General features: G+C 45.5%; 1 protein-coding gene across 1 annotated transcript in view; it reads left to right on the top strand.

The window, feature by feature from the left end:
• The first annotated feature begins 8,730 nt into the window (after positions 1–8,730).
• Positions 8,731–15,482, top strand: part of LOC110519431 (B-cell receptor CD22) — an 87,445-nt gene continuing 80,693 nt past the window's right edge. Inside the window, exon 1 of the mRNA XM_036940079.1 lies at positions 8,731–9,274. The gene's annotated coding sequence lies outside the window, so the exon portion shown is untranslated. The remainder of the gene's footprint in view (positions 9,275–15,482) is intronic.

Here is a 15,482-nt window from a genome sequence, read left to right as displayed (position 1 = left end):
CCTGAAAGGGAGGAAATATGGAAATTATTCGCAATGACACACTAATCAGAGAAGAAATAAAAACGTGACATTTTTAGAACTGTATTGTATTAATTGTTGATAGTATTATAATGTAGAACTATAGGGAAGAAAGGTGCTGTGGAGATGTTCATATTGAAACATATCTTTATATATATATACAGTGCCTTGCGAAAGTATTCGGCCCCCTTGAACTTTGCGACCTTTTGCCACATTTCAGGCTTCAAACATAAAGATATAAAACTGTATTTTTTTTGTGAAGAATCAACAATAAGTGGGACACAATCATGAAGTGGAACGACATTTATTGGATATTTCAAACTTTTTTAACAAATCAAAAACTGAAATTGGGCGTGCAAAATTATTCAGCCCCCTTAAGTTAATACTTTGTAGCGCCACCTTTTGCTGCGATTACAGCTGTAAGTCGCTTGGGGTATGTCTCTATCAGTTTTGCACATCGAGAGACTGAAATTTTTTCCCATTCCTCCTTGCAAAACAGCTCGAGCTCAGTGAGGTTGGATGGAGAGCATTTGTGAACAGCAGTTTTCAGTTCTTTCCACAGATTCTCGATTGGATTCAGGTCTGGACTTTGACTTGGCCATTCTAACACCTGGATATGTTTATTTTTGAACCATTCCATTGTAGATTTTGCTTTATGTTTTGGATCATTGTCTTGTTGGAAGACAAATCTCCGTCCCAGTCTCAGGTCTTTTGCAGACTCCATCAGGTTTTCTTCCAGAATGGTCCTGTATTTGGCTCCATCCATCTTCCCATCAATTTTAACCATCTTCCCTGTCCCTGCTGAAGAAAAGCAGGCCCAAACCATGATGCTGCCACCACCATGTTTGACAGTGGGTATGGTGTGTTCAGGGTGATGAGCTGTGTTGCTTTTACACCAAACATAACGTTTTGCATTGTTGCCAAAAAGTTCAATTTTGGTTTCATCTGACCAGAGCACCTTCTTCCACATGTTTGGTGTGTCTCCCAGGTGGCTTGTGGCAAACTTTAAACAACACTTTTTATGGATATCTTTAAGAAATGGCTTTCTTCTTGCCACCCCTCCATAAAGGCCAGATTTGTGCAATATACGACTGATTGTTGTCCTATGGACAGAGTCTCCCACCTCATCTGTAGATCTCTGCAGTTCATCCAGAGTGATCATGGGCCTCTTGGCTGCATCTCTGATCAGTCTTCTCCTTGTATGAGCTGAAAGTTCAGAGGGACGGCCAGGTCTTGGTAGATTTGCAGTAGTCTGATACTCCTTCCATTTCAATATTATCGCTTGCACAGTGCTCCTTGGGATGTTTAAAGCTTGGGAAATCTTTTTGTATCCAAATCCGTCTTTAAACTTCTTCACAACAGTATCTCGGACCTACCTGGTGTGTTCCTTGTTCTTCATGATGCTCTCTGCGCTTTAAACGGACCTCTGAGACTATCACAGTGCAGGTGCATTTATACGGAGACTTGATTACACACAGGTGGATTGTATTTATCATCATTAGTCATTTAGGTCAACATTGGATCATCCAGAGATCCTCACTGAACTTCTGGAGAGAGTTTGCTGCACTGAAAGTAAAGGGGCTGAATAATTTTGCACGCCCAATTTTTCAGTTTTTGATTTGTTAAAAAAGTTTGAAATATCCAATAAATGTCGTTCCACTTCATGATTGTGCCCCACTTGTTGTTGATTCTTCACAAAAAAATACAGTTTTATATCTTTATGTTTGAAGCCTGAAATGTGGCAAAAGGTCGCAAAGTTCAAGGGGGCCGAATACTTTCGCAAGGCACTGTATCTCAAGACAATTACCATGACATGACTATAATGAGGGAGTAATGAGTTCCAAATGGCACTCTATTCCCTATTTAGTGCCCTACTTTTGACCGAGCCCTATAGGCCCTGGTCAAACGTAGTGCAATATAAAGGGTATAGAGTTCCTTTGTTTCATTTCTGTTTCTCTCTCCTCAGACTAGCAGCAGCACAAGCAGCTGAGGTGGGTGCATCTGAGATCTACAGTACAGTCAACAAACCCAGAACCAAGAAGACCTGAACACAACAAAACCAGAACCAAGAAGACCTGAACACAACAAACCCAGAAACAAGAAGACATGAACAGAACAAACCCAGAAACAAGAAGACATGAACACAACAAACCCAGAAACAAGAAGACATGAACAGAACAAGTTTGACAAAAACCTTGTATAAATATAAATAAAACCTTGTATCGGGGGTTTGTGGTATGTGGCCAATATACCACGGCTAAGGGCTGTATCCAAGTACTCAGTGTTGCATTGTGCATAAGAACAGCCCTTAGCCATGGTATATTGGCCATATACCACACCTCCTCAGGCCTTATTGCTTAAGTTTATAATAGCAATAACAAACTTCAGGGGTTTGTGGTATATGGACAATATACTGTACCACGGCTAAGGGCTGTTCTTGAGTGAATATGCCGTGGTATATTGACCATATACTGCAATCCCCTGAGGTACCTTATTGCTATTATAAACTGGTTACCAACATAAATTGAACAGTAAACAAGTATTTTTGCATCATACCCGTGGTATATTGTCTGATATACAGTATACACTTCTGAAATGCTGTTTCAGCCAATCAGCATCTAGGACCCAAACCACCCAGTTTATAATAGTATGTGATAATATTTTCCATCCAGCAGACACTTTTATCCAAATTCACTCAGTCATTACAGTCATGTTCAAATACATGTATGGTATGTGTACTCCCAGCAGTGTCACGCTCGTTAAAATGGACGGTCCAAGGCGCAGCGTGAGTTGGGTTCCACATATTTATTTGCAGTGAAACTTAAACCAAAAACAAGAAACATACAACGACTGTGAACTACGTGGTGCTGAATGCACTCACACAAAACAATATCCCACAATGCAGGTTGAAACAGGGAACCCTTAAGTATGATCCCCAATTAGAGACAACGAACATCAGCTGCCTCTAATTTGGAACCATACTAAGAGCACCAACATATACATTAAAAGACTAGAACACCACCTAGTCACGCCCTGACCTACAACACCATAGAGAACCAAGGGCTCTCTATGGTGAGGGCGTGACAAGCAGGAATTGACCCATGCACCATGCTGTACAAACTGGCCCACACAGAACTACTCTATTCACACTTAGAGTAGGAGTTCGGATCTAGGGTCAGTTTTGCCTTTTAAACTATGATGAATAAGTAGGACCTTAACATTTTTTAAAAAATTGTAAACATTTCTGATTACAGTATCTTTTTCCCAAAATGTTGTATTTCTGAAGTAGGCAACCTCAAGGTCCAGTTGTATTCTATATAACTATATATGTTTGTATGTTATATTTCTGAAGTAGACAACCTCAAGGTCCAGTTGTATTCTATATAACTATATATGTTTGTATGTTATATTTCTGAAGTAGACAACCTCAAGGTCCAGTTGTATTCTATATAACTATATATGATTGTATGTTATATTTCTGAAGTAGACAACCTCAAGGTCCAGTTGTATTCTATATAACTATATATGTTTGTATGTTATATTTCTGAAGTAGACAACCTCAAGGTCCAGTTGTATTCTATATAACTATATATGTTTGTATGTTATATTTCTGAAGTAGACAACCTCAAGGTCCAGTTGTATTCTATATAACTATATATGTTTGTATGTTATATTTCTGAAGTAGACAACCTCAAGGTCCAGTTGTATTCTATATAACTATATATGTTTGTATGTTATATTTCTGAAGTAGACAACCTCAAGGTCCAGTTGTATTCTATATAACTATATATGTTTGTATGTTGTATTTCTGAAGTAGACAACCTCAAGGTCCAGTTGTATTCTATATAACTATATATGTTTGTATGTTATATTTCTGAAGTAGACAACCTCAAGGTCCAGTTGTATTCTATATAACTATATATGTTTGTATGTTGTATTTCTGAAGTAGACAACCTCAAGGTCCAGTTGTATTCTATATAACTATATATGTTTGTATGTTATATTTCTGAAGTAGACAACCTCAAGGTCCAGTTGTATTCTATATAACTATATATGTTTGTATGTTATATTTCTGAAACAATCACCAGACTTGTGAGACTATATGCTGTATGAAGCTTAGAACCAGAACGTCATTATATCTGCTTCTATTATATTGTTTTACTTCACATGGTACTATTAGATGATACACGTAGTATAAGTTTGGTAAATTTTTTAGTTTTTATGTCCAGGAAAGAGTTCTGCTTGATGCAAGGTTTCTTATTGCTTTTATCAAATGTTGTTGTTGTTTTAAGCTGGTGTGTGAAGTGTGACTTTAATGAATAAACTTCATCGTCATTGTTTTAACTGTCATGTATTGTCATGTTGTGTCTTGTTTCTGTCCTTTCCCTTCACCCTGTCTCCCTCTGCTGGTCGTTATTAGGTTACCTTTTCTCCCCCTCTTTCCCCCAGCTGTTCCTTGTCTCCTCCTAACTACCTCGTCACCCCTTTTCCCACCTGTTCCCTTTTTCCCTCTGATTAGTCCTCTATATCTCTCTCTGTTTCTGCTCCTGTCTTTGTCGGATTCTTGTTTGTGTTATTCATGCCTGAACCAGACTATCGTCATGTTTGCTGCAACCTTGTCCTGTCCTGTCGGAATCTGCCGGTCCATCTGAGCCTACGTATGTTTTGTTATTAAAGAAGCTCTGTTTTCGTTAATTCGCTTTTGGGTCCTCATTCACGCACCGTAACATTACCTTGTCATAACATTATCTTCAATGGAGACTAAATGGAAAGCTTTCAAAATCACACCTCTTCTACTGTACAGTACATACAGTAACTACAAATAAGAAATGTACATTGGTTTGGAGAGCAATAGTGGTTAATTCACCTTCATCACCGTCATCATGAATGCACAAAATATACACTTTCAGAAGGAGCAATAGGCGACAGGTAGCCTAGTGGTTAGAGCATTGGACCAGTAACCGAGAGGTTGAAAGATCAAATCCCTGAGCTGACAAGATAAAAATCTGACGTTCTACCCCTGACAAGGCAGTTAACCCACTGTTCCTAGGCTGTCATTGAAAGTAAGAATTTGTTCTAAACTGACATGCCTAGTTAAATAAAGGTTAAATAAAAAAATATCCAGCACCTAGACACACAACCAGTTACATTAAATATTATTCATTGTCATTTCTAAAACACACAGACACAATATGACATAACATGGATGTTTGGAGTGTGGAGGGTAATTCAGTCAGCGAGGGCATTCCATTCCAGAACACAGAGATGGAACATTCTGGAATGTTCGATGATTGATAATAATACATCTCACAGTTAACAAATTCAGAACAAGCAGTGAGATTATTGATGGTTTAAAGGCTTTTGTTCTTCGAAGAATAACAGTCCACCATTTTGTCCAACTAGTAGTTAGAGAATATAATACATCATTGTTTAGTGAGAATGAAATACATTGGGATGTCATATGAAATGAGTGCTATGGTCTCCAACATGGCGTAGCTCTTGACCCCCTAACTGTTCACTGACCTTCCAAGGTAGGTGTCTCTCTTTGGGGACATAGAGGGTTAGAAGGGAGAATGGAGATCCCATGGAGAGGTACCTTTTATCATACTCATACCCAAATAACGTTTGTTTATTTTATTTAACCTTTATTTTAACATGGAGTACATATTGAGAACTAGGTCTCTTTTTCAAATGTGCCCTGTATAATACACCATAAATATACACATTATACACTATATACAGTACCATTCAAAAGTTTGGACACACTTACTCATTCCAGGGTTTTTCTTTATTTGTACTAGTTTTACATTGTAGAATAATAGTGAAGACTAACACATATGGAATCATGTAGTAACCAAAAAAGTGTTAAACAAATCAAAATATATTTAATATTTGAGATTCTTCAAAGTAGCCACCCATCAAGCGCTGTGTATATCAAGAATGGTCCACCACCCAAAGGACAACTGTGGGAAGCATTGGAGTCAACATGGGCCAGCATCCCTGTGGAACGCTTTCGGCACCTTGTAAGTCCATGCCCTGACAAATTGAGGCTGTTCTGAGGGCAAAAGTGGGGGGTGCAACTCATTATTAGGAAGGTGTCCTTAATGTTTTGTACACTCAGTATATATACACAACATGAACAAAAGTATGTGGATACCTGCTCACATAACATTTAATTCCAAAATCATGGGCATTAATATGGAGTTGGTCCCCCCTTTGCTGCTATAACAGCCTCCAATCTTCTGGGAAGGATTTCCACTAAATTCTGGAACATTTCTGCAGGGACTTGCTTCCATTCAACCACAACAGCATTAGTGAGATTGACGACTGATGTTGAGCGATTAGGTCTGGTGAAGCGTGATTCAGCCCTCCAGAGAGCGCGATTCAACCACTCCAACTGACGCTTAACAAGGCCTTCGGAGTCTGTAGGGCCGTAGGGAGAATGGGCAGAGGGAGGAGATGGCAGGACTTAGAGAAACAATCCACAACGACCAGGATCGTGGTGTTTCCCTGTGAGGAGGCGAGATTGGTGATGAAATTGACCGACAGGTGCGACCATGGCCGTTGTGGAACGGGTAAGGGGTGTAGCTTACCTCTGGGCAGGTGCCTAGGAGCCTTACACTGGGTTCACCGAGCAGGAGGAAACATAAACCCTCACATCATTGGCCAAGGTAGGCCACCAGTACTTCCCACTCAAACAGCGCATCAAACAACGATTCCTGGATGACCAGAGGAGGGTAGGAGGCCCAGTAGATCAACCGGTCACGGACAGCAGACGGAATGTACAGACGCCCAGCGGGACACTGGAGGGGAGCGGGCTATGCACGTAACGCCTGTTCAATGCCCGCGTCCAGATCCCATACTACCGGCGCCACCAGGCAGGAGGCCAGGAGTATGGGGGTAGGATCCATGGGCCGCTCCTCTGTGTCATACAGCCGGGACAGTGCTTCTGCCTTCACATTCTGGGAACTTGGCCTGTAGGAAAGGGTGAAAACAAAACGGGTAAAAACATGGCCCACCTTGCCTGATGAAGATTCAGTCTCCTCGCTGCCCGGATGAACTCCATGGTGCGGTGGTCCATCCAGATTTGAAAAGGGTGTTTAGCCCCCTCAAGCCAATGTCTCCACGCCTTCAACGCCTTGACAACAGCCAACAACTCCCGGTAGCCCACATCATAGTTTCGCTCTGCCGGGCTGAGCTTCCTCGAGAAGAAGGCACAGGGGCGGAGCTTCGGTGGCGTGCCCGAGCGCTGAGAGAGCACGGCTCCTATACCAGCCTCGGACTCGTCCACCTCCACTGTGAACGCCAAAGAGGGATCCGGATGGGCCAGCACGGGAGCTGAGGTAAACAGAGCCCTTAGGTGACCAAAAGCCCTGTCCGCCTCAGCCAACCACTGCAAACGTACCCATTTCAGCAGTGAGGTAATGGGAGTTGCTACCTGACCAAAACCACAGATAAACCTCCGGTAGTAATTGGAAACCCTAGAAACCGCTGCACCTCCTTTACCGTGGTGGGAGTCGGCCAATTACACACAGCTGAAATCAGGTCACTCTCCTTCTCCACCCCTGAGGTGGAAATGCGGTACCCTAGGAAGGAAACTGACTGCTGGAAGATCGAGCATTTCTCAATTCAGGCAGAGGAAAAACAGCCGGAAGCAACTGCGTCTCAACACTCCTGCCCAAGGGAAAAAAGCAATAGGGCACAAATACACAAAAGGTACAAAATACAGAACCACGGGTACAACAATACCCGGCGCACAACCAGCCTGTAGCGTCACACACGTGACATGGGGGGAACAGACATGGAGGGAACAGAGGATAATATACACTTGGAGTAATAAGGGGATGCAAACCAGGTGTGCGGGAAAACAAGACAAAACAAATGGAGTCGGCAGTCGTGACATCCCCAGTGATACAGACCCTCAGAGAGAGGCTCAACCCTCCAATTATGAGAACTGAAGAGATCCTGGACTGAACAAAACCACAACCGAAATTGGACTGAAGATAACCAAAACAAAACCTGGACTGAAGAGAACCATCACAGAACCTGGACTGAAGAGAACCAAAACAGAATTGGACTGAAGAGCTACAGCATCAAACCAAAGCTAGGCCTCACACCTTTATTCTCATGCTATCATATTGTTACCATATCCAGAACGTTTTCCATAGTTTTAACATTTGAGTTCAGTTGTTCAGTTGCATTAACTTTCCTTGTATTGATAATTATGTAAATTGATGATAAATATATTTTGCTTCTGCTCTTTTTCTGTGCGGTTTTGTCATTTAGATATTTTTTTATTACACAATGTGCTTTTCTCAGTGACTGATACTGATAACATTGACAACAGCTTTTTAATGTGTAAAGTCTTGGACCAAGTTTATCTTGATGTGTTGAAATGATGTACTTGTATTGCTGTCAGACATTATTGAGCAATGGCATTAATGAGAAGGAATATTAATACCGTAATCACACTTTTTTTACATAAAATTATGAATTTCTACCTACTTTAGATAAAGTATGATTCAGTGTAATTTATGCATCATGTTGTAAATAAGCTCAAAGTTTAAGACAATTCATTCAAAATGTTTTTTTTTAAATATTACAGTTTAGCCTGTCATTCTTAAAAATAAGAAAAAGATTTTAAATGTATTCCACAGTTATTATAATATTGTATGACATAATGGCTGTCAAGCATGTAAATGTGTCCGTGTTCGACATTGCAGCCGACTTTAAAGGCGAGTCAAGACTGACTGACCTATGAGTAATCTAAGGTAATTATTTATCATGCAAGCCGATTTGTAGATCAGTCAGTCAGTCAGAATTTACCCGTCACACGTCACAGTTTTGATGCTCTTGAACACAGCGTTGTGTGAATGAGGAAGGAAGCTCTCTCTGAATCAGCATCTTGGTCCCTGACATAGAGTTGGATAGAGGGCACGGCTTTGCATCTTTTCATGATGGGTTCTGTGACAATACCGGCAGCTTAACTGACGGCTCTCTCTATTTTAAAGTAGTACATTTCTTCTTCTTCAACCTCCATGATTTTAATGACAGTCGATAAACAAACTGAAAGGATGCAAACAATGTTATGCCCATGTGCTTAAACAGCCTTGGTAGCTAGTGTGCCTTTTATCCAACTCTATGGTCTTTCACAACTTCCAAGTTGTGTCAACCACAGACCTCATACCTCACAGTCAGTGTCTGTTTCCTCAGACTGACAGATAGTTCATTACAAGACCTCTCTCCCCTTCACCCTGTAAGTATGCTTGACAATATCTTAAAATATGTATAATTTATTATTTGTCTATAGCCATGAACCATAATCCTCTGTTATGGGCATGGCGATGCTATAGGAAATGATGTTGTTTTTGTTTTTCTGTTATGTACAGTTTACTCTGTAGATGTATTTTTGCATATGAATCTGATTGGGAGATATACTGTATAAGTGGTTTCATGTATCAGACTTTTGCATGTTCTTGTGAGGGTTCTGAGAGTAGTAGACTGTGGTGGAGAGGTTTGCATGTTCTTGTGAGGGTTCTGAGAGTAGTAGACTGTGGTGGAGAGGTTTGCATGTTCTTGTGAGGGTTCTGAGAGTAGTAGACTGTGGTGGAGAGGTTTGCATGTTCTTGTGAGGGTTCTGAGAGTGGTAGACTGTGGTGGAGAGGTTTGCATGTTCTTGTGAGGGTTCTGAGAGTGGTAGACTGTGGTGGAGAGGTTTGCATGTTCTTGTGAGGGTTCTAAGAGTAGTAGACTGTGGTGGAGAGGTTTGCATGTTCTTGTGAGGGTTCTGAGAGTGGTAGACTGTGGTGGAGAGGTTTGCATGTTATTTTAAGGGCTCAGACAGTGGTAGATAGTGGATACTTTTTTGAACATTTGATTGAGAGATATATCCTGTACATGTTGCTTATACAGTAATATTTTTGCCTGCAAAATGTGAGCCTAATAAGGTAAGATTCTCACATACACGTGTCGGTTTGAGAAGAGTACATTATAGTGGGGACTGTAAGAGTGATTGAGTGAATGTTTTGTAAAAGGTTTAGGAGTAGAATTAATATGAGACACAGTGATGGTGGGTTGTGTTTAGGAGTAGTATTAACATGAGACAGTGATGGTGGGCTGTGTTTAGGAGTAGTATTAACATGAGACATAATGATAGGTTGTGTTTAGGAGTAGTATTAACATGAGACAGTGATGGTGGGTTGTGTTTAGGAGTAGTATTAACATGAGACACAGTGATGGTGGGTTGTGTTTAGGAGTAGTATTAACATGAGACACAGTGATGGTGGGTTGTGTTTAGGAGTAGTATTAACATGAGACAGTGATGGTGGGTTGTGTTTAGGAGTAGTATTAACATGAGACACAATGATAGTGGGTTGTGTTTAGGAGTAGTATTAACATGAGACAGTGATGGTGGGTTGTGTTTAGGAGTAGTATTAACATGAGACACAGTGATGGTGTAACGGTTTTCTTCGTGAGAAGGAGAGTCGGACCAAAATGCAGCGTGTAGATTGCGATCCATGTTTTAATGAACAAACGTAAAACACGAATCAATACAAACACTACAAAATAAAGAACGTGATGAACGTAACGAAAACCTAAACAGCCTATCTGGTGAAAACACATAGACAGGAACAATCACCCACAAACACACAGTGAAACCCAGGCTACCTAAATATGGTTCCCAATCAGAGACAATGACGAACACCTGCCTCTGATTGAGAACCATATCAGGCCGAACATAGAACTAGACCAAAACATAGAAAAACAAACATAGACTGCCCACCCAACTCACGCCCTGACCATACTAAATAAATACAAAAACAAAGGAAATAGAGGTCAGAACGTGACAGTACCCCCCCCCCAAAGGTGCGGACTCCGGCCGCAAAACCTTGACCTATAGGGGAGGGTCTGGGTGGGCGTCTGTCCGCGGTGGCGGCTCTGGCGCGGGACGCGGACCCCACTTCGCCATTGTCTCAGTCCGCCTTATTGTCCGCCTCCGTGGCTTACTCACCATGCCCACCCCTCTCAATGACCCCACTGGACAGAGGGGCTGCTTGGGACAGAGGGGCAGCTTCTCGGGACAGAGGGACAGCTGCTCGGGACAGAGGGACAGCTGCTCGGGACAGAGGGACAGCTGCTCGGGACAGAGGGACAGCTGCTCGGGACAGAGGGACAGCTGCTCGGGACAGAGGGACAGCTGCTCGGGACAGAGGGACAGCTGCTCCGGGCGGAGGGGCTCTAGCGGCCCCTGGCTGACTGGCGGCACTGGCGGCCCCTGGTTGACTGGCGGCGCTGGCGCTGGGCTGACTGGCGGCACTGGTGGCCCCTGGTTGACTGGCGGCACTGGCGGCCCCTGGCTGACGGGCGGCATTGGCGGCTCCTGGCAGACGGGCGGCGCTGGCGGCGCTGGGCAGACGGGCGGCGCTGGCGGCGCTGGGCAGACGGGCGGCGCTGGCGGCGCTGGGCAGACGGGCGGCGCTGGCGGCGCTGGGCAGACGGGCGGCGCTGGCGGCGCTGGGCAGACGGGCGGCGCTGGCGGCGCTGGGCAGACGGGCGGCGCTGGCGGCGCTGGGCAGACGGGCGGCGCTGGCGGCGCTGGGCAGACGGGCGGCGCTGGGCAGACGGGCGGCGCTGGGCAGACGGGCGGCGCTGGCGGCGCTGGGCAGACGGGCGGCGCTGGCGGCGCTGGGCAGACGGGCGGCGCTGGGCAGACGGGAGGCTCCGATGGCGCCGGGCAGACGCGAAGCTCTGGCAGAGGCGCCGGGCAGACGGGAAGCTCCGGCAGAGGCGCCGGGCAGGCGGGAGGCTCCGGCAGAGGCGCCGGACAGGCGGGAGGCTCCGGGAGGCGGAGAGGCAGAGGCGCTGGGCAGACGGGCGGCGCTGGCGGCGCTGGGCAGACGGGCGGCGCTGGCGGCGCTGGGCAGACGGGCGGCGCTGGCGGCGCTGGGCAGACGGGCGGCGCTGGCGGCGCTGGGCAGACGGGCGGCGCTGGCGGCGCTGGGCAGACGGGCGGCGCTGGGCAGACGGGCGGCGCTGGCGGCGCTGGGCAGACGGGCGGCGCTGGCGGCGCTGGGCAGACGGGCGGCGCTGGCGGCGCTGGGCAGACGGGAGGCTCCGATGGCGCCGGGCAGACGCGAAGCTCTGGCAGAGGCGCCGGGCAGACGGGAAGCTCCGGCAGAGGCGCCGGGCAGGCGGGAGGCTCCGGCAGAGGCGCCGGACAGGCGGGAGGCTCCGGCAGAGGCGCCGGACAGGCGGGAGGCTCCGGCAGAGGCGCCGGACAGGCGGGAGGCTCCGGCAGAGGCGCCGGACAGGCGGGAGGCTCCGGCAGAGGCGCCGGACAGGCGGGAGGCTCCGGCAGCGGCGCCGGACAGGCGGGAGGCTCCGGCAGAGGCGCCGGACAGGCGGGAGGCTCCGGCAGAGGCGCCGGACAGGCGGGAGGCTCCGGCAGAGCTGGAGAGGAGGAAGGCTCTGGACGGATGGGCCGGAGAGACAGCCTGGTACGGGGAGCTGCCACCGGAGGGCGTGACGGATAGACCGGGCCGTGCAGGCGCACTGGAGCTCTTGAGCACCGAGCCTGCCCAACCTTACCCGGTTGAATGGTCCCGGTCGCCCTGCCAGTGCGGCGAGGTGGAATAGCCCGCACTGGGCTATGCAGGCGAACCGGGGACACCGTGCGCAAGGCTGGTGCCATGTAAGCCGGCCCAAGGAGACGCACTGGAGACCAGATGCGTAGAGCCGGCTTCATGGCACTTGGCTCGATGCCCACTCTAGCCCGGCCGATACGCGGAGCTGGAATGTACCGCACCGGGCTGTGCACCCGCACTGGGGACACCGTGCGCTCCACAGCATAACACGGTGCCTGCCCGGTCTCTCTAGCCCCCCGGTAACCACAGGAAGTTGGCTCAGGTCTCCTACCTGGCGTAGCCATACTCCCTGTTAGCCCCCCCCCCAAGAAATTTTTGGGGCTGACTCCCGGGCTTCCATCCACGACGCCGCGCTGCCTCCTCGTACCAGCGCCTCTCCGCTTTCGCCGCCTCCCGTTCTTCCTTGGGGCGGCGATATTCTCCTGGCTGAGCCCAAGGTCCTTTACCGTCTAATTCGTCCTCCCATGTCCATACCTCCTCGCGCTGCTCCTGCTGCTGCTTTCTCCTTTGCCCATTACCACACCGCTTGGTCCTGTTGTGGTGGGTGATTCTGTAACGGTTTTCTTCGTGAGAAGGAGAGTCGGACCAAAATGCAGCGTGTAGATTGCGATCCATGTTTTAATGAACAAACGTAAAACACGAATCAATACAAACACTACAAAATAAAGAACGTGATGAACGTAACGAAAACCTAAACAGCCTATCTGGTGAAAACACATAGACAGGAACAATCACCCACAAACACACAGTGAAACCCAGGCTACCTAAATATGGTTCCCAATCAGAGACAATGACGAACACCTGCCTCTGATTGAGAACCATATCAGGCCGAACATAGAACTAGACCAAAACATAGAAAAACAAACATAGACTGCCCACCCAACTCACGCCCTGACCATACTAAATAAATACAAAAACAAAGGAAATAGAGGTCAGAACGTGACAGATGGTGGGTTGTGTTTAGGAGTAGTATTAACATGAGACACAGTGATGGTGGGTTGTGTTTAGGAGTAGTATTAACATGAGACACAGTGGTAGTGGGATGTGGTTTTGTTGGTAGAGAACACTCAGCATCACATTCCTGTTTTACCTTCCTGTCCTAGATAGACCTATTACAGGCCTCCTGAATCATTAAAATAGTTCTTTACACAGAGATCCTATTAATTTACTAGTTATTTGTTCTAATATGTAAATGCTTCTTTATATGGACATGATAAGCACTTTATATGCACTTTACAGTATCTGGCTAAATTAGACTATATATGGATAACAGGCTTGTCACAACCTGACCATAGTTTGCTTTGTATGTTTCTATGTTTTGGTTGGTCAGGGTGTGATCTGAGTGGGCATTCTATGTTGTGTGTCTAGTTTGTCTGTTTCTGTGTTTGGCCTGATATGGTTCTCAATCAGAGGCAGGTTTTAGTCATTGTCTCTGATTGGGAACCATATTTAGGTCGCCTGTTTGTAGGTTGGGTTTTGTGGGTGATTGTTTCCTGTCTTTGTTGTACAAGATAGGGCTGTTTCGGTTTTTCCACGTCTATTGTTTTGTAGTTTATTCATGTATCGTTTCATTATTAAAGAACCATGAATTATAACCACGCTGCATTTTGGTCCGCCTCTCCTTCCCAGGAGGAATCCCGTAACAAGGCTACATTAGACTATATATGGATAACAGGCTAAATTAGACTATACATGGATAACAGGCTACATTAGACTATATATGGATAACAGGCTACATTAGAATATATATGGATTACAGGCTACACTAGACTATATATGGATAACAGGCTAAATTAGACTATATATATGGATAACAGGCTACATTAGACTATATATGCATAACAGGCTACATTAGAATATATATGGATTACAGGCTACACTAGACTATATATGTATAACAGGCTACATTAGACTATATATGGATAACAGGTTACATTAGACTATATATGGATTACAGGCTACATTAGACTGTAATCTTAGTCGGGCACCACAAAACTGTATTTACAGTGAGGCAAAAAAGTATCATCATAGGTACACTTCAACTATGACAGACAAAATGAGAAAAAAAATCCAGAAAATCACATTGTAGGATTTATAATGAATTAATTTGCAAATTATGGTGGAAAATAAGTATTTGGTCAATAACAAATGTTTATCTCAATACTTTGTTATATACCCTTTATTGGCAATGACAGAGGTCAAACGTTTTCTGTAAGTCTTCACAAGGTTTTCACACACTGTTGCTGGTATTTTGGCCCATTCCTCCATGCAGATCTCCCCTAGAGCAGTGATGTTTTGGGTCTGTTGCAGGGCAACACGGACTTTCAACTCCCTCCAAAGATTTTCTATGGGTTGAGATCTGGAGACTGGCTAGGCCACTCCAGGACCTTGAAATGCTTCTTACGAAGCCACTCCTTCGTTGCCCAGGCGGTGTGTTTGGGATCATTGTCATGCTGAAAGACCCAGCCATATTTCATTTTCGGTGCCCTTGCTAATGGAAGGAGGTTTTCACTCAAATTCTCACAATACATGGCCCCATTCATTCTTTCCTTTACACGGATCAGTCGTCCTGGTCCCTTTGCAGAAAAACAGCCCCAAAGCATGATGTTTCCACCCCCATGCTTCACAGTAGGTATGGTGTTCTTTGGATGCAACTCAGCATTCTTTGTCCTTCAAACACGACGAGTTGAGTTTTTACCAAAGAGTTCTATTTTGGTTTCATCTGACCATATGACATTCTCCCCATCTACTTCTGGATAATCCAAATGCTCTCTAGCAAACTTCAGACGGGCCTGGACATGTACTGGCTTAAGCAGGGGG

Source organism: Oncorhynchus mykiss, chromosome 13, assembly GCF_013265735.2.
Source record: "Oncorhynchus mykiss isolate Arlee chromosome 13, USDA_OmykA_1.1, whole genome shotgun sequence".
In the NCBI taxonomy this organism is placed as follows: domain Eukaryota; kingdom Metazoa; phylum Chordata; class Actinopteri; order Salmoniformes; family Salmonidae; genus Oncorhynchus; species Oncorhynchus mykiss.
The sequence above is the reverse complement of the archived record's forward strand: the minus strand, read 5'-3'. Positions and strand labels throughout refer to the sequence as shown.